Here is a 25,396-nt window from a genome sequence, read left to right on the forward strand (position 1 = left end):
TTTGGCAAGGGAATCGTGTAGAATAAGGCTGGAGAGATAGGTTGGTGCCAGGTTGGGAAGGGCCTTAGAAGCCAAACAGGATAATTTGTATTTGATCCTAGAGGTACTAAAAAGCCACCTGAGTTTGAGCAGAAGGATGACACAGTCAGGCTCGCACATAGGGAGAATCACTATCGGTTCACCAATGTTTACGAAGAACTTATTGTGTGTCAGACGTCGTGCTAAGCATTGGGAATACAAGTATAAGGAGATAGGTAGTTCCTGCCTTCGGAGCGCTTACATCTTAATGGGAGAGTACAGTACATGAAAGGAAATGGAAAAGCAAGGGAGGAAAGTACCTCAGAAGGAGCCATGGTTGAATGCTGTGGAGAAGTCACCAAAAAGGAGGGCTAGAAGACCATTAGATTTGAGGATTAGGATGTAACAGGTAACTCAGGAGAGAGCAGTCACCATATATCCCAAGCTAAATAAATGCAAAATAATTTGAGGAGGGAGACAACCCTAGAAACTAGAGGAATTGGAGTGAGACAGCCTACTTGGGTGCTGTGCTTTTGGTGCCAAGGTAGAGATGTGCTAGGTTGTCTTAGAGACAATAAAGAGCTATTAAGGGCTCTTGAAACAAGGTGGTGACATTGTCAGCACACAGGTTATTTTGGCAGTGACGTGGACGGTTTGGACTTACTGGCCTCTTCCAGCCCTAAATCTGTGATGCCATGACTCTAAGGCCAGTAAGCTATCTGTTACATCAGAGGTGTCAAAGACATGGTTGGCTGAGTGCTGCCCAAACCAGGTTAAAATGTCATTGGGAAATATTTAACAAAATTAAATAAATAAGTGCATGAATGAGTAAATAAATAAATAAAATACAATAAAACATATGAGTGACCCCTATTTCTATTTGAATTTGACATCACTGCACTAAACCATCTTGCCTTCTCTGCCCTTGTAATTTAGTAAGCATAGCTAGCTGCATTTGCTTCCATGCCAGAAATACCTGGTTTGCTCTCTTGGACTGCTGTACAGTTGATATGGGAACCTGTGGAGGCTCCTTCAGATTGCATCGTGTCTTTTTGCCACAGGCAGGAGATGCAGTAAAGGAAGTGCCCTGCTGAGCTGAAGCGAAGGATCCACACACTGCTCCGTGTCCCTTTTGGCTTAAATTGACTGACGCTCTTCTCCTCACCCCTGAAAATCACCCTGACAAGGGTGAGGTGGTCTAGTGTGATCCAGCAGAGCTTTTCTGGAAAAACCAGAGCCAAAGCAATCCAAACCAAAATGCTCTCTGCACTCCCTCAGGAATGAATGTTTGCTTGCTTTAAATAACGCAATTTCAAGTGGACTCTGTGTGAGGGGATTTCCCCAATTTCCATTGATTTAGGCCAAGTTTTGAAAATTTTTTTTTAAAGAAACTAAATACTCTCAAGACTTAAGAGAATTTCTTTGTTTATCATCTAGACCTGACATCACACCTCTTCCACAGTGAGGCTTATGGTGGGAGAAAAGGATGGCAAGATAGCAGCGGTGGCATAGGGGAAGGGAAACATAGACTGTGAACATGGGTTTTCAGGAATTTCACTCGTGATGAGCCAAGATGGGAGAGCCCCAAAGCAGGGGCTGGGGTTAGGGTGGGGTAGGTGGGGAGACAACTGCTTTCCATAGCAAATATCTTTGTGTGTGTCAAAATAAAGGAGTTTGTCCCCAAGGGCTTCAAAGCAAGCATAAGCTGTGTTAATGCTGCCTACAACCAGATTCTCCTAGAGCAGAGAGATGTGTGAACTGGGCTACAGTTCCTAGGTCTACTCATCAGCTGTACACACTCACACACATACAGAGCGTCAGGCATCCTTCTTCTGTATCCCCCCAGCTACAGTGGTAGCCTTGACAAGAATCATGATTCTGGAGTGACCCTTCCTCTGAACTTCAAGACATGAAACAGGAAAAGTCATCCTCTTGAGAGTTTGCTGATTCTTGGGGAGCAGTGTGCATCTGCAAGGCCCTGGCAGTTAGAAGACAGTTGGGATAGGAGACCCCTTCTGCATGGTGCCTGTTTTAATGCCTGTTACTATTAGAGGGACTACTATTTCTCAGTGGTCTAAGGTATAAGGTACTGGTATTGCTTGGAATTCTCATCTTCCAGGCCAGGATTCAGCGCCTTGCCCTCCTTCTCTGTTAAATGTGTTAGACACATCTCTAGGAGAGCAGAGGGCCCTGTCTTTATGTGGGAATCCCCATGCTGGGAGGACTCTTTGGGTGGTATTTGGATCTAATGTTTACCATCATATCCATCCCTTTGGTCATGAACCCATGATTCCAGACTCTCAGAGCTGGCAGGAGCCTGAGAAAACCTGCAGTCCAGCCTGTACCTTAATGAGATTCTCCTCTGTTGCACAGTGACCTACCTAGGTGGACAACCATGCTACTTCTTCTCATTGTTTCTAGTTCTTTCAAGGACCAAGCAAAACAAGTCAAATCCCTCATCCATGTTTAGAAACAAACACATTCTGCACTGTGATTATGAATTAAAGGTAAGAGAATGGCCACTCTCCACTGGGGCTGTGCTTTTCTGAGGTTTCACATATGGTACCTAGCACAGAACAACAACTCCCCTGGGCCTTTGTTCTGTACTTAAAAAGCACAGATTTTAATAACCAAAAAGCAAACCCAAACCAAAGTGCCCTGCAGAGATGATACTGATACCAGCTTGACCTGTCAAGGTCTCCTTAGGGCATATGCAGTTCTTCTCTTTCAGTGGGGCATTTTTTTCCTCCCTTCTAATTCTAATTCTGCTATGAACTTGAAGAAATGTCTCTAATGTTTTTGAACTTAACTGGAGAAATCAGCTACTCTGCAAATTAGCTGATGTAAGGGCAAAATAAAGGAACATCTTCTGTTCATACAGATATTTGGCTGATTAGAAGTTCAGATATTTGGTGAGCTGTCCTGCATAGGACTACCCATCATTTTGCAAGCTGATCCCCTAAGCAGTGGACCTGAAATTTCCCCCCCAAAATAGGAAGAGGCCCAGAACACCTAGATGGAACGGTTGACATCTTCTCCTCTCTTTTTTTGCAGCAGAAGGCCACAGCTACGCTACAGAGGGTTAACTTGGACTAGCTACTAGTAAATATTGTCAGCCTTCAAGATCACCTTGAGCTTTGTTGAGGTGGTGTGGCTACCACCTCATCTGAAATGCTTTTTTGAAAAGTAAATAAAAAATAAAAGACAGAGGATGCAGGAGAAAGTCTCAACCTGGGCATTTCCGAGGCTTCTGGCAGGAAATCTCACCACTGTGGCAAAGAAAAAAGAGCTCGAGCTGGTTTGTTCTGATGTTCAAGCACAGTGGCTACTCCTGGAGCCTTTGCTTTGGGTTTGGAAAACTTAGTGAACCCTGCAGAGCTAGGTGGATTCAGGCGTTCTTATTCGCACAGCTGCTTTACAGTGACTGGCTATAATGGAAGAAGTAGCATCTTGTAAGCCTTAGGCTACCTCTGAGTGTGTGGAGAAAACCATGAGAGAAATGTGTATTTCCATGTTACTCTTCCAGGAGAAGGGAAGATTGAATAAGGGAAGGACCACAAGCATCTTGTACAGGGGAAAATGCGAAACACGGCTCTCTCATTTGTCTACATTCTTACTGTTGGCTTTTCCTTCCATTGTTTCATGAACAACATATTTTCTCTTCTCAGATCTTGTGAATATTTATGGTTTTTCACTCTAGTTAGGGAGACAAGCATTAGGGAAAATGGGAAGTGGCCTGGAGAAGTGCCAAAGTAAATAGAATGTGCTCTAATTCTTCCTCCTCAGTCTACCTCCCTGTACCCCCAACCCATCATAACATCATAACAGCAAACTTTGCTTTTACAGGAGCTAAAAGACCAAGAAGATCGTTTGAAAATATAATTGAATGATTAAGGGTCCCTAAGTGCCACTTGTCACCTGGAACAAACTCTCAGTGCATCAGCAGGCGGTGTCCAGTGCCAGCCAGAAGAGATTTGCTGTTCAGAGAGTTAAAGTGTTTGATGGGAGAATAAGTCCTGAGTGTTGCAAAACCCTGAGTCAGATGGAAAGGTCCCTGCAGCCTCATCAAAATGTTAAGTCATGGAAACTGAATGAGGAGCCCTTATTGAAAGGTCTCACAATCCATTCATTTTCCTCCCAAGTGCTATAAATCTCCCACATTTTCCTTGGGGATGGTATTTAGGTTTGCCCACCTTGGCTTGTTATGCCTTCTTCCTCTGGTATGCTTTGCTGCAGATGTCTGCTTGCTTTGGGACTAGGCTGGCTGAGAGGGAGGCTGAGCTGAAATGTCTACCTGGTGGCCTTAGCTCCATTCCAGCTGGCCTGGCCCAGGGACAGACTAGGTCAGGTGAGCCTCATTGTATCCTGAAAGGGATCTGTAGGGCAGCCATTTTCTTGGCCTTTGGAACATGAAGATTTGTAGCTTGGGTATCTTCCAGCTTTCTCCTGGCTCCTCCCTTTTCTCCACTTTCAGTTAAAGGAAAACTGAATGAGAGCCTGTAATGGTACTATCTGCATGGGGAAGTAAAGGCGAGAGTTTCATTAAAGAGTGGAAATGCAGTTATTAAGCACTGCGTTGGGCACTGGAGATAGAAATATGAAAATGAGATAGTCCTTGCCTTCAGAGAACTTCCATTCTATTGAGTCGTGGCCATGGAAGAGCTTTTTGTTTGGCTTTGCTCACAGGGATGGTGAGTGGAGCCCACCGTGAGGCAGTCGATTATTATGTCCTTTCCAGAATTGATGATGATGTTGCTTTGATTACTGTTCCCAGAGCCAGAAGTGGAAAGTGAGTGAGTGAGTGAGTGTGTGTGTGTGTGTGTGTGTGTGTGTGTGTGTGTGTTTGGAGGAGGGGAGATGATATACATGAGGTTACAGAAGACAAGATGTTGACAGTGAATAGGGAGAGGAAATGTGAAACTTGATCTAGGGTGAACTAGTGGCTTAGGTAACTTTACACTCATTCAAGGCAAGTCAACAAACACTTCTGAGACACCTACTATGTGCCAGGCACTGTACTAAGCCCTGGAAATACAAAGAGAATTAAAAAATCCAAACAGTTTCTGCCCTCAAGGGGCTTATATTCTAAGAAGGAAAGACAGCATATAAAAGGAAGCTGAAAAGCTGAAGTGGGTAAGAGAAAGTACTCGCATAGGGTTGTGGTGGAGAAAGAAGTCTCAAGAATTACAGGGGAACCCAGACAGAACTGAAGGAGTGAATATGGCTAACCTGGGCTCTTCTTGAAATTGGAGGCTCGGGGAGGAAATGGCCAATCAGAGGAAGGGACCGTATAGGGTGGAGGGATGTTCTAAGGTGAGAAGGCTGCTAGGTAAGGTGAAGAAAGAAGTCTGGAGAGTGAGAAAGAGCTCAGAGAAATGAAGGCATTCACTTTCTCACCAGTTAGGACACTTCAGCCCTTAACTGAGTGAATTAACTGCCCCAGGGGAGAGGGGGATGGTCTCTAGAGGTCAGGACTAGAGGATGCTGTTCCTGGGAAGGAGAAATGGGACTGAAGCAGTGTAGACAACAGGATGTCGGAAATGGGTAAGATGGGAAGCCTGGTCTTAGGCTGGCTAGTTATAGTGGCTTTGATCAACACTATAGGATCATAGGCTGGAACTGGAAAGGACCCAAGAAGCTAGCTAATCCACCCCTGGTTATTTAGCAGGGGCAAGGGGGGGTGCTCAAGACAGGCTGAGAGGAGTTAAGTCACTCACTCAAGGCCACACAAGCAAGCAGTGGCAGTGTTAGGATTCACAGCTGGGTATCTGAGTGCAGAAATTGAAGGACTGGCTCAGGGGGACCCATTTGGAGGGGCCTGAGCTGGGATTTCACCCCAGGTGTCTTCAACTCCAAGGCCAGTACTCTTTCCAGACTGATTTGCCCCGGGGTCACCCAGTTGGGCCAACTTAAAGCTGGGGTTAGAGCCGAGGTTTTCCTGACTCCAGGGCCAACATCCAGTCCTCTGGGCCACTCTTGAATCTCTTGTCTCCAGGTAGCAGGTGACTTGACAGTTACCAGCTGGGTGACAGTTGGTAAGTCAAAAAGCTCCCTTCTCTGAGCCTCAGTTTCCCTCTTCTCTAAGTTGCAGATAGGCTCCATCTAGCAGAATTGTTGTGAGGGTCAAATAAGATAATACATGTGAAGTGCATTCACAAACCTTAAAGCGCTATGTAAATGCCAACCATAATAATTATAATGACAAGCATTATTCTCACTTCAGCCAAGAGAGGGCATGGAGGAGGAGGGCTCAAGATGCCTCTCTCTTAGGACAGTGGTGGCTTGGGGAGGCTTAGGCACATCATTACTTAGTGTGATTTAACAGTACAGAGTTTGGTCATCCCAACTCTTATCTAGCTCAGGGTAATTTAATTCATCACACATGGATGGGTTTACTCCCACAGGAGAACTGGGTGCTCTTAGGAGGAGGAGAATATGATTATTTACAGGTGGATTCCTTTTTTTTTTCTGGGCTGAGGATTCTGTCCAGCTGTAATTGGCTTTTGCTGCCCTCCCGATCTTCATTTTATCTTTTGTCCTTCAGAGAGCTACTGAACCCCAGTACAGAGGAGTCCAAGATGCACTTTGGTAGGAAATGAGGTTCTTCATGTTTTTTCTTCATTTCCTTTTATTCTTTTCTATTTTGGGGGTTTTATTCCTGAAGTGATTTCACAGAGATTCCACAAGGTTTTTCTTCCCCAGCGATGCAAACTGGGTATCGGTAGTGGCTGGCATTCTGGGACATAGCCACAACTCCAGCCTTTTAGGAGAATGGCCACACTAGTACTAGTCCTAGTCTTAGCCATGGGACTGATGTTCATCACCTCTAATTTCTAGGTCTTTTCCCTTGTGTGCACTTGACAAAGTGGGTTGTTGGGGGCAGCACAGAGGACAAGTATTTGCTTGTTTGTTCTGTATTTGTCCCTAGGCTTTGTCAGCTTTCCTGACTGATCTGGGTTGCATGGAAGGCTGTGTTTCTTTCTGGGCTTTTTCCAGTTTCCCCCTTGCCCCTCCTCTGAGCTGAATCAGAGTGAAAGAGGAGAGACTTTGGGTGTACTCTTTGCTCTGTTGGTGTAAAGTTTTTCAGCTTCGAGTTTGAAAACAGACAGGTCTCAAACACAGAATTCTTATGGAAGTGAACTAACTCAGCAGCAGGGTCTAGTGGAGCTGGCACAGGAGGCAAGAGCCCTGGACTCTGATCCTGGCTCTGTGGATTGTTATTGTGGGCAAGCTGCCCCTACTTCCTGGGGGTCACTTTCCTTCTCTGTTGAATGAGCGGGTTGGACGATGGGAGCTCTAAAGCCTCTCTTTCTACCCAGATGCCATGGAGGCAGTGCGCTGGACTTGGGCAGATCTGGGTTTGATGTCTATCTCTGCGACCATGGTCATATCCCTTCTCTTGTCTTAGCCTGTCTCTTCTTCACTAAAATGACAGGGTTGGACCCAATGAGCTTGAAAGTCCCTGGCAGCTCTGTGGATCAATACTTCTTTCTTCTTTCGCTTCTGCACACTTCTTGCATTTTTTTTCTAACGTCCTGCCTAATGTGGATGGACTTGGGCAGATTGGTGCTGTCATTTCTTCACCAAAGCAGGTGGATAATGAGTTGTATTTTTCCAGCTGACTCTTAATGATCCATTTTGACATAATCAGTTGGTGACACCTCAGCAGCAGGGCCCCCAATATGCCTACTGGCCGTGCTGCTCACACTGCCCACTAGCCACACTTCATTAAAAAGCTGAGCCTCCTCCAAATGCATGAGGAGACTACAGAGTTGACAGAACAAAGAACACAGCAGGAGCGTGTCTAGCCTCTCGCTGATGCGGAAGTTATGAAAGGAAGATCCCTCCGAGGCCTAGTGTTCCCTCACTATTCATGTCTAGATCAACGTCATCCCTGAAATGACACTGCGAGGGAGCTAAAGCCTTGGAGAGCTTTCTGTGGTGAGCAGGCCTGGAAGTCTCTGGACTATATTCCAAAGCACCATTATCCTTTTCGACTCACCCCTTAACCCCACTACAAACCAGAAAGGACAGTCTTCCTAATGAAGCTCTTTGCTTGGTAATTGAGTAGCCGTTTGAATTCAGGGAAGAGTCTTCAGGGGAAGCCAGGAGACAGAGGTGTGCCAAGTATAGCCTTTGAAGGGGCTTTCAAGAAGCTCAGGGTAGCCTCCAGGTACATTCCTGGGCTGCCAAGTGGGCCTGTGATAGTGTATATGTAACTACCTTGAATAAGCATCCCAGGGACACTGAGAGTTGAGACACATCTGCCCACTTGGGGTGTGCATCTTCCAATGTTCTTCCCAGCACTAGAGATATTCTCCCTGCCAGACTTACCATGGGGAGTAGAGAGAGGGCCTCTCTTTCCTTGGTTTTTCAAATGATTTCCCAACAGGTCATCAGAAATAACAAACTAGGGGAAGAGGCAGCCTCAACATGAAAAGAGAGCCCAAATGATGCGTTCTTAGAGCATCAGAAAATATTTAGGTCCAACAAAAGGAAGAACCTGCTGAGTCCGAGTCGTTGTCTGAAGCATTGGTGTTCGGGCCTAAGCCCCAGGGTTCAGTGAGGGCATGGGAGGTTGGAAAGTGACCAGAATGGTGAAGGAAGGGCCTTGAGTCCTTGTCATATAAAGAGTGAAAAGCTGAAATATGAAGATTGAAGGTTGAATGAGCTGGGGAACTGGGGCACTTGGTAAGTCAAAAGAGTATTCTCTTGAGTTGTGGATAGAGATGAGGAACCACCAGGACATAGGATGTCACAGATAAGGAACCACAAGGCGATAGGACACTATGGATAAGGAACCACAGGGAGATAGGAAACCACAGATAAGGAACCACAGAGAGATAGAACTAACTCCATGGTTTGATTTTTTCTTCAGCTCTTCACTATGTGATTCTGAACTGGACAATTGCTTTACCACTCCAAGCCTCTATTTTTCCATCTCAAATAGGAACAGGAGATCATGCAAAGCTATAATCCCCTGTTTGCAACATGCTTTGAACATTTTGGAGCTAGTCACCCAGGAAGAAAAGTCACTGTTACCATTTTCTTTCCATCCCTAGATTTAGCAGTGACATTTAAGGGATAAGGAAGGATGGTATTCCAAATGTGCTCCCAGGGTTTCTCTATGGGAGAAAAAGAACAATTGACTGAAATATCTGCTTCAAACTTATTTCTATCAGTCGTTTAAACTTGTAATGTTTGAGAGAGCACACGAGACACAAGTGTCTGACTTGGCCTCTTGAGAACTCTTTAGAAGTGGGTGAGTTATGTGTTTCTCCTTATGTTTGGGTCTTATCTTCACTGTGGCAGCTAGAATAGGTGTAAGGTAATATCTTCTCAAATGTAAATGGCACCTCTAGTTATCACAAGTCTGAAAAATAAGCCACTGGTTCCGTCCATGATGCCTTTGAGTCTGGTTAGGGAGGAGGTGTCATATATGGCCCAGAAGTCCCCCAACCCAGGCACAGCAAGGCTCTGTACCCTGGCAAAAGGCCATGGCTTCCCAACTCCCTGGGTGCTCACCACACTGTGTGTTATTGGACTTTTGTGGCTGTTCTGTTTTTTCTTAGTGGAGACCTCCAGGGAGCTGAACAAAAGCTTTAATATTTAATAATTACCACATTCCTTAATTTAATTAGGGTCTTATTTGCACTGCTATTATCAACTTTAATACTTGGTTTATTTCAATTATTCTCCTGACTTCACTAGTGCCCATTAAGAAATGGTCACGTACTCGACCTTCACAAAGATGGGAGAATTTGGACTAGGTTTGGGTTTGGAGTGGGGACTCAGGCTTGAACAGAACAACAGATCAATTCCATTCACCAAACATGTATTGAGTATGAGGCACTGTGCTGGGGGCTGGGGATGCAAAGAGAAGAAAAATGTCTTGAGCTGAACACATTTACATTGGGGGTGGGATGGGGGAGGGAGCAGGGAGTTAGAACATGTCTGCAGCATGATCAAGTCATCATGGTCACTCCTGGGGGTGACTTCCAGAAGCTGACTGAGATCTAGGAAGTGCTGCCACTTGGGGGTCCTAGTGATCATGATGAAGTCAACGCTGGGCACTGAAGGGCTACCCAGAGCCTTTCCTGGCTCTGTTCACCTAAAGTGATTGGCCTCCACAGGGACAGCCAGGGCTGGAGAGAAGAACAAGAAGGAGGACAAATGAATAGACTTGGGAGATTTAAAAAAATTGTCTAAAGAGATTTTGACATGAAAAGGAGTATAGTACATGCAAATAAGACAAATTAAATTGTTGGTTCGGAGTTACTTTACCTGGGTTGTAATCCCATTGTTTTGTTGCTTCCTGCCCATGAAGTGAGAATCATTTGACAGCTCTGGGTTTTGGCTTCCTTGTGTAGAAAAGGAAGCTGCTGGACTACAGGACCTCTGAAATCTCTGCCAAGTCCAAAGCTAATGTCAGGTCTATTTTTAAGAAAAGATTTTACCGTCCTGTTGCCTTTAATTTGTAGACCATTCTCCCTTCCTTGTTGAGTGTGTGTGTGTGTGTGTGTGTGCGCGCGCGCGCGCGCAAGTGAGCACAAATGATGACAACTGACTCACCATACCACCATCTGATCCCCAGTCCCTGCTTTGAGAGAACGTTCATTGGACAACTCTGGTATTGAATCTCTGCTGTGTTCCTTGTTAAAGTATTTGAGTATCATTGGAAATGAGATGTTTGTGTATATCTAAGGAGCAATGCACATGCTGTAGAGTCGACACAAAGACATCGCTCTGCTGGGATTCTAGATCTGAGGTCGGGTGGATTCTGATTAGATGGTATTTGGGAGAGGACAGCTTAAGAAGAGTGCAATGAAGTTCAGTTCAACTAACATTCATTAAACCCTGATCCTGGTACCCATCAGGAAGATAAATAGGATTGAAGACACCCTGGATCCTTGCCCTAAAGGAGCTTACAATCAGAGCTGTAGCCCTAGGGTAAGGGAAACACAAGGTCAGGGCTCACCACTGCAAGGACGAAGAATGGCCATAGTCAATGGGGTGACAGGCAGCAAGTATCTCTATCAGACTGAGAGGAGAGGTGGGGCCTGTTGGTGGCAAGGGAAGTTGGCCCTCCTGGCCTAGTGAGATGGTCTCCTTAATGTCAACAGGAGTGGCCCTTCTGGTCCCACATAGCACATTCTGCCTGTCTGGGGACAGGGGACAGCATGGCTGCTGGCCAAAGGGGGAACCAGGTTTTGGCTGCCACAGAGTTGGATGCTTCCACCAACTCTCCCCAGAAAGGGAAGGGGGGTGGGCAAGGCTTTTTGGTTAGGGAAAGGTCAAGGAAGGAGGCAGCCAGCCCCTCTGTCATGGGAACTTTTATTCTCCACCTCAGTTTTGTCATTCTGAGCTTTTGAAATCTCTTTCCGATTAGAAGTGCATCAGGGTGAGTTGGGAATAAGCTCAGCTGCTCTAGAAGTCCTGGGGTGGGCACCTCTGCCCTAGGTGGGAGAGGAGAAACTTAGTTTCTTTTCCCTCCATCCTTATCCCCTCTAGGTGCTCAGAGTAGGAACCATGTGCAAGAAAGAATATCTTCCCCAAGATGAGTGTCAGAGGGTAGGAGAGAAAAGGTGTATTTATCCTGAGTGCTGTGACATGTGAACCACTCTCTGAGATGAAAGGCAGTCCAGCAGATTGGGTGAATGTCTGAGTTTAGGCCGCTTTTCCCTTTATATCTCAAAATCATTTCAGTCTGCTTAATCTCAGAATCGTGGGTCTGGACTTTGAGATTGGAGGCCTGAGGGCCCCTCTATGAATGGCTCCTGGAGTCCCAGATACCTTCCTTGACATGTCTAGTCAAGAAGACCCTTAGAAAACCTTAGAATGGTAACAGAAATAGCGTAGGTGTAGGCCTTGTCTTTTTTTTCCCTTAAAAAAAAGATAACCCCTTTCCCTGGTATATATTAATTAGTTAATGAACTTGCATGTATTATTGAATGAACAATTCTCAGACTCCAGGGCTCATAACTTGTGTCCTCATGCCGCTGCCTCTTCATACAACATTCCCTGTTTGGGCCACAGTAGTCCTCATAAACCAACTAGACTTCAAGGATTCATGTCTTGCCTCCACTGTCACATACCGTGATCCTGTTCCAATGCGGTAAATCATCTTTGATAATTGCAATCACTGAACATGGTATCCCCCTAGAGCCAATTTGGTTATGAGCCTTTCTGAACTCACTGTCCATTGTTGGGTCCATACTTGAGGACTTGCCAGAGCTTGTGCTTTGAGAAACTAATGACAAAGATAATCAAAAGGGCTTTAAACTGAAGGAGAAGGGGGAGGGAGAAAACAGTCTATGTATAGCTACTAAGCGAGATATCATCAAGATTAATGACACTATTGGGATCAGAAGAGCAGTTGAGTTGAGAAGGCCAGAAATTCTCAGGAGACAGAATCTGAGAAAGGAGCCAGCACTAAGCCTCCTGACTCTCTCTTCCCCAAACAGAGTATTTACTCATTTTTGACTTGCATTGATGGTAATTTCATCCCTCAGGAGTTGGAGGAGCCAATGAGGTGAACTATTCAGAGCCTCATTTCCCCCAATAAGAAGAAAATGGTTGCTGAAGGACAAATAATGGGAATTTTGGAATGAGGAGGCAGGAAGCAACTAGTGCATCTCAGAGAAAATCTGGATGTAGTATGAAACGCAGCCTAGGTTTTGGGGGAGCATATTACTCAGGTTTCAGAGAAAGGAGAGAGTAGCAGGGTCAAACGTTATACAGGTGAAGTCAGTTCTGGAAGCATGTGAATCTCTCAGGAATGAAGTTCTGAACGCACAAAAAGAAGCATTTCTACTGAGGGAGTGTCTAAAGAGACCAATGAGGATGCACAGGAAACTCACTGACCTCGCTGGATTTTAAGGGCATGCACAAAAGATGAAAGCGAGGGAAAACCGGGCATAATTCTCTAATAGTCATGTCAGGGGTGCTACATCTCGGGAGATGGTGACATGTAGGGGTTTTTTTGAAAGCTGTATTAGGCAAAAGAGGAAGATTGAAGAAAGGAGTATCACAATTGCATTATTGTCCTGGTTGGCTGGCATGATGATAATAGAGAGAAGGTTCTTTTCTCTGTTAAAGAGAATGATCATTGGATGGAAAAGGACAGAATAAAAAATATAGAAAGGTGAAACCCAAGAGAAATAGGAAGATAGTGGGAGAACACCTTGATGCCTATGGGAAACATCACCAGGCACAGATGAAATTCATCCCCCAAAACTGAAGGAATTGGCCACTGCCAGTGATCTTTGAAAGATTATGGAAAAAGGGCAAGGTGCCATAGGACTAAAGGAAGACAAATGCTCTTCTCATTTCCCCCCAAAGATAAAAGAGCTAGGTCTACAAATTATAAACCACTGAGCTTGGCTTTACTGCCTGGCAAAATCCTGATAGTGAAGGCAGAGATGGTGAACATGGCTTCTTCAAGATTGAGTCTACCAGTTAATGGATAGGTAGATGGGGGGAGATGTTGTAGGTAGAGCTTACCAAGATTGTCGCAAAGCATTGGACAAAGTTTGTCTTGCTTTTATTGTGGACAAGAAGGGAGTGATATGGGCTGGACAACAGTATAGTTAAGTAGTTTTTAAGTGATTGAATAGTGGCGCTCAGAAGTCAGTAATGATTCAATGTTGGCCTGAAAGAAGGTCTTTGCAAGAGTGTCCTAGGTAGGGATCTGTGCTTGGCCCCTTTCAGTTGGTCATTGATTTGTATAAACCCATCCATGGCTTACTCATCACAATAAGAGAGCTGGGAGGGCTAGTTAACACACTAAATGACAAGCATTAGCACTCAAAAATGTATTGACAGGGTAGACCCTAATAAGGTGACATTTTGCAGGAATGTGTGTTAAGTCGTATACTTACTTGGCTTCCCAAAGTCAGCTTCTCAAGGCAATGTGGTAGAGTGGGTAGAATGACAAACTTTGAATCTGGAGGCCAAATCCTGCATTCAAATCCTCCCTCTGATTTTAGTTGTGTGAACATGGACACAATCTTCCCAAGCAATAACTTTCTCATCTGTAAAATGGGGCTATAAGCTATAATACTTTGTTAATAGGATTGTTGTAAAATAAAATGAAATGACATGTAAAATACTCTGCAAACCTTAAAGTAACATATAAAAATGTCAGCTATTATATATCTTGTGGGAATGGTGGGGCTACAGAGTGGTCTTCTCTGAAAAATATCTGGCAATTTTAGGTCAATGTGAGTCAACAGTATAATATAGCATCTATCGAAGCTAATTCTGCATTCGCCAATCAAAAAGGCTTTATTAAATTCTTAAATACTTAGTGTGCTCCAGCCCCAAGCAAATAGGAGCTTTACATATTATGGGGGAAGAGAGCATGTATATATGTGTATGTGTGCGTGTATGTACATACACACACATTATATATGTCTCTGCAAGAAGTGTACATATTAGATCCCAGGTATCCTTGTAAGGGAAGTCACTAGCAGGTGAGGGACCAGGAAAGGCTTCCTGCAAAAGGTGCCATGTGAGCCAGAGATCCCAAGAGGCCAAGGTGAAGAGGGAGAGCATTCCAGGCAGAGGGCTGCTAGTGCCAAGTTCAGGAGATGGCAGATGGAGCATTGTGCATGAGAAACAGCAAGGAGGCTAGTGTAGCTGACCCAGAGAGAGCATGGGGGGTGGGTTAATGGTGAGAAGATTGGAAAGGTAGGTAGGGGCCAGGCTGGGAAGGCTCTTTCTACGGCCCACAATCATCTCTGTGAACATCAGTTCTTACTGCTCAGTACTATAAACAGGACAAGCTGGAGGCAAAGCTGTGACTTCCCCACAGGTCCTGGTGACTGGGGCTTTGCCATAGGGTGCAGGAATTTAGAGGGCACTGACAGCATTTGCAGTCCTACAGCAGTGGCAAAAACAACTAAGTTGAGCATGCAGCAAGGAACAGTTAGTTAAAGCAGGAAGCTACAAGCTAACCTCGCTCTGCCAAGGTGACACCCCACATGACCCTCTCCATGAGCAGCCCCAATTTGCTCCTTCCTCTACCCCCCTCAATTCAATTTGATTTGGGTTCTGTTTCATGCTGCTTGCCCTCAGTGTGAACATTGCTACTTGGAGTTCTGGTCTTTGGCACTTTCTTACCACTTGTCATATCAATATCCTGTCTCCCTTTGTGACCTCCCCTCCTTCCCTTCATTTTCCTGACCTGTGTCTACTGGCTACATGTCAAGTGATTGCAGCTAAGTTATAATAAGTGATAATTTTTCTTTTTTCTTTTTTTTTGTGAGGCAGTTGGGGTTAAGTGACTTGCCCAGGGTCACACAGCTGTAAGTGTCTGAGGCCGGATTTGAACTCAGTTCTTCCTGACTCCAGAGCCAGTGCTCTATCCACTGTACCACCTCGCTGCCCCAACTGATGGATTTTGTGTTGGTGACATCTCCCTTTTAGGGTTACCCATACTTGCACTCCTGAGTTGGTTCCCTGGGGACAGCTGCTACCTCTGGATCTAGAGTATGCTCACAAATGCCTGTGGATGTGCTTACTATTAATAATCACCCAGTAGACGCCCCTTTGGTGCATTGTCTTTCCTGGTAGGTTGCACAGCCAGGTTGCCAGGGTCTACTCCTCTCCATAGATTTGACTCTCAACCTCTCAGTTGCCATGTCAAGCTCTCTCTGAAGTCTGTAACTGGCTTGCTTCTCTGATGCCAGGGGTTCTGTTCCTTCTGTCTATGTCCATCTGGAATGTGTGCATGTATTTTTGCTCCCTCAACTGTGTCTCAAATTCTCTTGAACTCCTGGATGGGTTGTCTGCCTCTGGACAAGTGGTTGATAGATGCCATGGCCAATGAGGGGGACTGGAGAAGAGAGAAATTCCTCCCTTCCCTCTAACAACGAGCTTCTCTCAGAAGCTGCTTCCTCCTTCATTTCTCTCTCCCAGCTCAGACTCACTCAAAATGCTGAAATCAACCAGGTGTTACTCTAGATATTTAAAGACCCTCAGTCCAATGTTTGGATTGTACAATGAGGTTTTTCCCTTTAATTCCTTCAGAGAAAAGAGTTTGCCCTTCATAAAAAATATCACCAGGTGTAGCTGCAATTTTACTTTTTGGTTTGTCCTGTTCCAAATTGTTTACCACATTAAGCACTCTTATTATTTTCTTCCTTGTTATTAGAGCATGATGGCGGTGGGGCTGCTCTTTTTAGCCTGACATCCTCAAATCCTATGTCGATAGCTACCTGCTCTGTCTACACAGGAGGTTGCCCTTCCTGGAGTCCAAAGTCATGGTTTCTAGGGTCACTTCCCCCTTTGGCACTTACTCTCTGCAGGATTTGGAGGAAGCGAGTCGTCCTTTCTGAGTGTTAGTCCCCTCATCTGGCAAATGAAGGAATTGTTTGAGACGATCTTTAAGGTTATTTCTAGGTCAAAGGTTCTTTGGCTATGGGTGAGATTGGGTTTGAATCTCTATGAATCTCAGGACATCTCCTGAAAGTTGTGGCTGTTGGTTTGTTTTCTGGTGGTTTGCCTCTTTGCTCCAGAAAGTGGAATATCGCCAACACTTGGTTGAAGTCCAATGAATTGTGGTGTTCCTGTAAGTGAGAGTGGAGACCATGTTTGCATAACCACCCTCCCCAGCGCCCTGGTTGACTGTGGGTAGCAGTGCCCACAGAGCCACTGGAGAGTCAGGCCTCAAATTGCATGCTGGACCCGGGCTTTTGGCCAGCATATTTTGACTTCTCTTTAAAGGTGGCTCCTTTGAGCTGTGGGAATCTTTAAGTTGGGCTGAAATCATTAATCACTTTGTACCCATTAGCCCCATCCTTGATTTGCTCAGCACTTCAAGACCAAAGCTCAGGACTGATGCCAACCTTTGGCTAATGTGTTGGTCTCCTTGGTCAGTTCCTCACGGGCCAGGGAGCCTTCTTGGAGGGCTCCATTATCTCTTGAAACCAGCCAGGAAAGGCTTCCCGGGGAGGTATGTGCTTGGCCATATGAATAGATGTGCAGGTGTTGATAGAGTCTTACTGGCCCAGCTGTTTTCAGGCATAGGTCTATAAAGTTGACTGTGATGTGATGAAAGGGGACGGCTTGAGAAATGTCAGGGAAAGCCCCTTGTTTTCCTTCTTCTGTGGAGCTGGAACTAATAAACTTTAGGTAGGAGTCACCATCTGTGCTCTCAGGATCCAGCCAATGGCCTTTGCTCTCAAGAGCTGTGGTTTGAGGAGAGAATAGGGGACTGAGCAGTGAGTGGAGGAAAGGGGATTTTCTCCAGCTTAGAGAATGCGGAGGAAGCTGCTTAGTGGTGCCAGTGAACTCTGTGTGTCCAGACGGCAAGGCAAAAAGGGAGAGCTATTTCACTGTCCCCAAGAAATAATCCTCTTCGATGGGTTCAGAGTCTGAGCCAGGTCCCTCCCCCCCCTCCCCAGCTCGGGCCAGCCCGCAGACACCAGAGCTACACAGCTGGCTCTAGTCCACTCTGCCTCATGGATCACATGCCAGTTTGTTTAATTAAAATAAATTGGGAGGAGGATCTAAGGAGAGAAAAGAAGTAACAGTTTAATTAGTGTGTGCACGCACACATGCATGGCAACATTGCTTGAGAATGGGATTCAAGACCCTTCGGGCTTTGACTTGTAAAAAAAAAAAGCTTTCTCATCTGGGCCAAACTAATGGCTCTCCCCTTCTTTCTGCTTCCCAGTTGCTTTGCTCTCCACAGATACCTGAGACCCTCAAGGTGTAGGGTGATCTTGGCAGCCTGGAAAGGATGGAGGCTGGTTGATGGCATGTGCGCCTTCCTGATGGACTGAATGACTGTTGTCACGTGGACTTATTCAGGGAAAAGTTCATGGAACCCTCTATAATATAGACCCTCCTTTGGTGCAGCTTCTGTACTGCTCCCTGACTCACAGTCTTTGTAAAGCACTGATTTTTTTTCATGGTACTACCAAATTCAAGACTCCTTCTCTCCCTTCTCAGTAAAGAACCAAGTCTTGATCTTCCACTTGAAATTCAGAGGTTTCCAAAATATGGCTTAATCCTACCCAGCCAGCTCATCTCCCACTAAACTCCAGCCCTATGTGGTCTCCTACCATTTTCCTCCCCCAAGATCCTTTCAGGTCAGACTTGGAGTTGGGAGAGGCCTGAGTTTGAATCACAGCCCTGCCACTTCTTGGCTGTATGACTCTGGGCAAGTAACTTGCCTCTCTGAGCCTCAGTTTCCTCATCTTTTAAACAGGGATCATCGTACCCAGATTATCTGCCTCACAGGATGTTTGTTAGACTTGGATTTATATATGTCATTAAAGCCTTACAGAGATGGTGGCTGTAATGATCCTTTTTCCTCAACCTCGAAAGTCACTTGTGTCTCATGCAGATTTTCTCAATGCTGCCAGCCCATCTGTGGCCCTGAGGACAGGGGTCGCACCGTGTACTGCTTTCTTTAATCTCCCTGCAGCACCAAGCACAGTGCCATTACTAGCAGAGTTGCTCATTAGATACTTGTTGCATTAAACTCAATGATTGTATCCAATTAACTAGGTGTCACTCTCATCTGGTGTCTATGCTCAGTTAGTCTCCTATTTTGACTCCTAGCCTAAGCTACAGCAGTTACTTAGGATGCAGAATGGCTTGGAGGTAGAGGTCAGGAAGTCCAAGGATTGGAGATTTATGGAAGGAAGCATAAGTTTGGAAGGAACCCTGGAGAACATCTGATTCAACTGGCCCACTTTATAGACGAGGAAACTGAGGCTTAGATATATTAAGTGACTTTGCCAAAGGTCACTGTAGTAAGTAGCTGAAGCCAGGATTGAGGTCAGACACTTGATGGAGGGAGAAATCACTAACACCTGTGGGGAGATCACAGGGAAAGTAGCACCTGAATTGGGCCTCCAAGGAAAATGAGGGTTCACATATGCAGAAATAAGGCAAAGGATGCGCATTCTAAGCCCAGGGACAGGTTGGGAAATTGAGAATCTGGTTTGGAGAACAGGCGAATTCAGTATGGCGAGAATGTCAAGGTCAGGAAGGAGGATAACGTGAGCTAAGGCTGTAAAGGGGGATAAGAGGAAGGTAGCAAAGGCTCTGATATGCCAGGCTGAAGAGTTTGTATTTGGTCCTATCAGCAAATCCAAACATCAAAGTAGCCAAAGCCAGAAGGCACCACTGAAGGAGCCAGTGGTTCAAACGGGAGAATGGCATGAGCAGAACCTGTGATCAGAAGATGGCTTGGACCACTGGGTGGGAGATGGATTGGGGAGACCAGTGAGGAGGCTGTGGCCATAGTCCAAGTGAGAGGTAATGAGCCAGGGGCCTGATAGTTGGAGCTTCACGTTCATTGTGGGAGGATAGAGATTTAGCATAGGAAGGCCAGATGACATGACCATGTAAGTAAGTAAGAAAGAGGGTTCCCAAGGACCTTGGGAAAGGAATCCCAGGAGTTTCATAGAAGGGGATGGGCAGAGATTAACTGGAAGAGCTGGACAAAAACCAGAGCAAACATTCCACTTTTGGACGGCAAAATATCTTAAACCATATTGGATTTCTTTGTCTCTGCATGTGGTCTTGAACCTTCTTTCTTTTCATCTTCACTATCAGGTAATCTATCCGTTGCCTGCTTTTGTTCCATGTTCTTGGCAGAAAGAGCTATTTGTTTCTACTTTGTTGCAAAGTCATAATGTGCCATACACCATGTTCAGAACAAAGTTTCATGCTATCCTACCAGTCACCTAGGTAGAGATTTATGAATCTCCTGATGGTTCATTGCTATGCACTCTTTACTGGTCAATGTTTAGCTGTCACGTAAAGGGAAAATGAAAGTGGGAGGATTTTCAGCAAAAAACTCTTTCTCGGTGTGTTATTTGATTATTCAACTAGAAAATCCAGTAGACTCATTAATATCCTGAACTAGTTGTTATTGTTTCTTTTCATGCCAACTGGTCAGGATATATAGAACAGCATAGGGTGGACAGGATGAGTCTCTTTTTCATGTCTGTAACTGTCAAACTTGTTGGAGCAGGTTATTTTTAAGGAGTTACAAGTTGGAAGTGACTGTTGACGGAACACAGTAGGAGCGCCCTTTATGTTGGAGAAGATGCTTTGCTTTGTTGCTCTCTTAGTCAGGCCGGAAATCATAACCTCAAAGGTGTTGCATTCCGAGGTCTAAGCTTTTTGTGCAAGAGATTAATTTCTTATTTAGAATGAGACTTAAGTCTTAAAGGAATCCCAAGATGTATTTCATGAAAAAGACAGCACCTGACCTTTTCTGCTACTGAGAAGTAAGAAATTCTTCCATTTTCTGTATTATTTTCATTTTGTTCATATCTTTCTTCTGCACTCTATGCTGAATTAGAGTTATTAGTGTCCCTTTCTTGTTTGCTCTGCAAGATCATCAGCTCTATGAGGGCAGGACCTGTTCCATATTTATCTTTATACCCTCCATGATTCCTGGCACAAAGTAGGTATTCTGTAAATATTTATCGATTGAATGAATGAAAGAAACTATTCGTGTTTCACAGTCCAAGTATCAGCAAGCTGGAAGGAAACATAGAAGACATGTGGTTAAACCTGTAGGTGTGTGTCTAGTTTCCTAAGCTGCTGTTCCAGGATATGGAATAACCCCTTGGAAACTGAGAAGAGTCAGTGTGATTCCAAAGGTAGTTCATTTACAATCAGAGAGTGGCTCAAGCATAAGGGATTCTGGCTCAGCGATTTCTCCCCAATGATGTTATTGTCGGATTCTCTTTGGAAGGGTATCAAACACTTCAGGAATTGTCACAAGGCAAACTGGGTTTTGCCCCAGGGTGCCCACATGCAGAGGGTGCAGTGTGTACTTCTCCCTTGTAACAATAGCTGGCCTTACTCTGCCACCCCAGTGACTGCTGTGAAATGTTTGGGCCAAACCTTTCCCGAGGTCTGCTCACTGTGCTGCTCCTCTAGTGTGGCCTGGCTCCTCTGCCACCTTCATCAGGGTTGAACATTAGAATATCCTCCTTGGTATTGTGACTATACTTTTAGTTGGGCAATCTGCAGACACACCGTCCTCAACTTATTTTTGCCTAAGGCAAAAATATCCTTGCTTCTAGCTAGGGTAATAAAGTCATCTAATCAAATAGTCTCCATTTTACATTTACAGATGAGAAACTTATGTGGCTGGGGGAGGAGGGGAAGCAATAGGGGAGAATGTAAAGGGGGATTGATTTGCTTAGGTTTCCTTGTTTATAGCAAATCTCTTGATTCCCAATCTAGGTCTTTTTCTTTAGCCCCACTTATCCCATTAAGCTGCCCAAGACATTATAAAAGTCAACCTTTGAGACAGTTCTCATTTCCTAAGAGAACCTTGCCAGCCATGTGCTCCTAGGGGGTTAACTCCTTTGCACATATGTTCTCAAGGGTTGCACTTGAAATGCCTTGACTTTGACCAATGATCTAACAGCCACAGAGGCTTAGACAATATCTATTGTATCAAGAAAAAAACCCAACATTTTAAATTATAAAGCTCAAGAAAAAAAGTCCTCATTGGTTATTTGGAACCCCCTGAAAGAGCCTCCCAGTGCTGCTTGAGGAAGGGCTGCCCTGTGCCTTATTTGGTAACATTAGGACTTGATAAGGGAGTATTTAGGTGTTCAGTATCCAGCAAGACAATGAAATCAATATGGCTGGAAAGCTTCTCCAAACATTAGGCTAAGCTATATCAAATTGCACACTGTCTTGGGGTAGGGGGAGGGGAGAGATGGGGAGAAATTTTTGAACTCAAAATCTTACGGAAATGAATGTTAAAAATCAAAAATAAATTAATAAAAAAACCAAACAAATATTAGGCTCAGGCCATTTTACTGCGATAGGACAACACTGACTATTTGGGGATGCATTTGTCTTTGGGGGCCTCAGTACCTGCTGATCACCAGGCCAAAGTGCCTGATAGAAGGGACCCTGGACTTGAAGACAAAGTTGCAAAGTTTGTTGTGGCTTTTCTGCTAACTTGCCATATGATGTTACTTCATCCTTTGTAAAATAAGTAGATTGGGTGGGCCAGGCAAAGACAGCTTAGATCCCTCTACCATAGCCACTCCTGTAAAGATGGAGTGAGAGCACCAGATTGTCTGGTGAGTGGAAAATCCAAGGAGAAATTACATTGGATCATTTTTCCAGGTCAGATCAGCACAGAGAGACAAGCAAAGCCATGTGGGCACTGGGGAGGGGGAGGGTTCTAGCCAGGAAGGCCTATGTAGAACCTTCTAGCACTTTGTCTGGGCTAGGGCTTGAGGCTGTATGAGATGCAGGGAGCCAGGAGTAGGAGTGAACTGGCAGTCGTGTTGCTGGGAACCCAGAGTTGGGTCGTGGGCCAGGCCTGGGGCTTAGAGGAAAATCTTGGGGAAAGAAGACAGACTGAAGGATTTTTTTCCATTTGTTCTTAGTGTTTTACAACTGGGCCAGAGAAGCACATTGAAGAGGGACTCTGTACAGTGAGACTTTGGATGGCATGCCCAGAATGGTGTATATCTGACTCTGCATTACTTCACCTAATTCCATGGACACTAGGGATGGGTATCCAGTGGTTGGTGTCTTGGTGACATCTAGGCTCCTAAAGAGTGGAGAAACTTACAGTCCCTTCTGTTTGCCTTGTACTTCAGAGTTCATATAGTTCAAGTTTCCAAAATCTAACATCATGTCCTAGGAGTTTTAAGGAAACACAAACACTCGGGCTCCAAGAATAGAAAAAATTAACATAAATGTTCATTTCAATGGAAAGGATGACCAGTTAAAAGGACATTATCAGAACTGCTTAAACGGGATTCAGTGACTTATAAGGACTGTGAGAATCTGTTGATATTTCAGTCTTATTAGAACATAAAGCAGCACTGCTGATTAATCATTTTACATTTCACCTTGACTCTGAACAGTCTTCTTCAAAATCCTTATCTTCTGGAAAGAGCCTGGTCCCCTCCTTTTGTCCGCAATCATCTTCTCTGTTGAAAAAATTCCCCTTGCTACCAGTCGAGTTTAGTCAATGGACCCAGGATCTCTGGACCTGTAGAACTCAAAAGTTTGCCCCAAGCCTGAACACCTCCATCTTGAGATCACTGCTTTTTCACCTACTTGGAAAAGGAGCTGCCAAGTAGTAAATACAGCCAGGGGCCCAGATGCCCACTGGCCTACTGGCTGTCCTCTACTCTAAAGGCCGAGATGGGAATGAGGAGTTATAGACCTGAGTGAATAGAAAGATGACGGTGCCCTTGATAGAAAAAGGGCTAGAGCTCAGGAGACAAGACTAGGGCTGGATAGATTACCTGGGAGATAATACTGTAGAGATGATTATTGAACCTTCGTGAGCTCCTAAATTCACTAGAAAGTGTAGAAAAAGGAGGGGAGAGGGTCCGAGACAAAGTCTGTTGGTGGTGGGGAACAAAGTCCTCATGTAGAAGGGGGCACTTGGGTTGAGCTGAAGTGAGAGAAGTTCCTCTTTGGCCCACCCCCCTTCTATCCTCCTCTTCCCCTCCTTAAGGGCTTCCTACTTCTGAGGAAATCCCATCCTATGGTTTTAAATTGGTAGCTCTAGTTATTTTGAAAGACTGCATATCTACTCTTAGTTTTTGCTTCCCCTTTGTTTAAAACATCACCATAGTCACCTGCCTCTTTTCTTTGTGATTAGCATTGAGGGATCTTCCATAGCCCAATAGCTTTCATTTTGAAAATTAAATCTGCCTGGAAATGTCACATAGAGGAAACCAAGCTAGGGGTTCTAGATCTACACAAATGTTTAGGGAAGAGCCCCCTCCTCCCCAGCTGATAGGTTTGTCTAATGGAGATTGGGTGGGAGGTTCAGAGCCAGAGGCCACAGGTTTTCAGTGAAAATTTTTCCTGCTAGAAACTGGGAGAGGATTCATTTCCAATGCAACTTTGTTAATGGTTCAACCTTCATGGAGCTTGGATGGGAAATTGCTTGCAGTCTCCCCCACAGGGGATGCTGCTTTTATTGAAATGTCTGCCAGTTGCCAAGGGCTTGGAAATGCCGATGTTGGGTTTTTAAACTTGATTTTCTCTTGCATGTTAAGAGTTCATGTGGGGGTGAATTAGGGGATTGCTTCTTTTTTTTTCTGTGAATTTTGAGATGAAATGGAAGTTTAAGCTGCCTTCTCTGTGTATGCAATTGCTTTTGGAAAACAAGGCAGGTTATTATTGCCATGCTCCCCTGACATTTTAAAAACACTGCTTCAAATTGCAGAAACCAAATGCTCCCCCTCGAGCTCACGCTCACTGAATCAGTGCAGGTGGATGGTGAAGGGACCTTTAAGCCCAGCTGCTCACTGTTGTGTCTGGGCTGTAGAGGTGCACTGCTGCCCTTCTGGCCAGGGCTCCCCAGCCTCCTTTCGGACATTCCTCCGCAGGGCCTTCCCGGCACAGCTGCACGACTTTGAGGCTCGTGGCCATCCACAGATGGTCAGGCTGGAGGACAGAGAGTTCACAGATTTCTCTGCTTGTGCTGGCTTCTTCCGAAGGTTGGCTATGAAACCCCAACAGCTGCAGCTCTGCCAGCATCGAGCCGACATTAACCAATCTTTCAAAAGATGAAATTGTTGAAAAATCACGGGCAATTTGCATACTTGGGGAACTTCCAGGATGCAGGTAAATACCCACCCAGGCCCCCTGAAGTGGACCCCGCTAGCACACACACAGGTATACACCCACCCACACTTTCACACCCACACACCCCCCCAGGTTCCCTGAAATGCACCATCCCCCAGTGAATGCACCCACGCCCACCCACACACCCCCCTTCACCCATAACCACACGGAACTGTGGGTTGTACCTCCTTCAGTTTTCTTATCCTTTGTGCAGCCTAACACACCCCGAATCTGAAATTCAGCAATTTGAGTGTGAACATTTTGAGTCAGAAAAGCAGACAGCGTTCAAGGCGGCTGGCTTTGCAAGGTCAGAGTGCACCCATGGAGCCATTGTCCGTTTCCAGAGAAGAGTCTTATGGGAGATGGTGGGGCCTGGTTAGTCAAGCCCTGGCTAGCTAAGCACAGAACAGGGAGCCTTACCTTAGAAGCTCTCTCCAACATCAGATAGTCAAGCTCGAAAGGCTTTGTTAGCCCCCCAGACTCAAAGGATTGGGACAGTTGGTGTTTGGTAGTCTTGAAACAACTTTCTGAGTGGGGTTCATTTGTGCATAGAGCATAGCCCCGGTCATCTGCCTGTATGTTTTCTATATACCCACCCAATTGTTGGGCCTACAGTGTTCTCTGATGCAGGCTGCTTCTAGCCATTTCTTGGGGCTCTGGGAGCCTCCACAGGGGCCCAGCTCCTGCCTCTCTGTATTAGGGAAAATAATATGCTTTACCACTGCAGGTCAGTCCTGGGTGGCAGGGAGTGTCTGTTTGAGTCTGGCAAATGATT

The sequence above is a fragment of the Vombatus ursinus genome, unplaced genomic scaffold (genome assembly GCF_900497805.2).
Source record: "Vombatus ursinus unplaced genomic scaffold, bare-nosed wombat genome assembly UNPS02004577.1, whole genome shotgun sequence".
NCBI lineage: Eukaryota > Metazoa > Chordata > Mammalia > Diprotodontia > Vombatidae > Vombatus > Vombatus ursinus.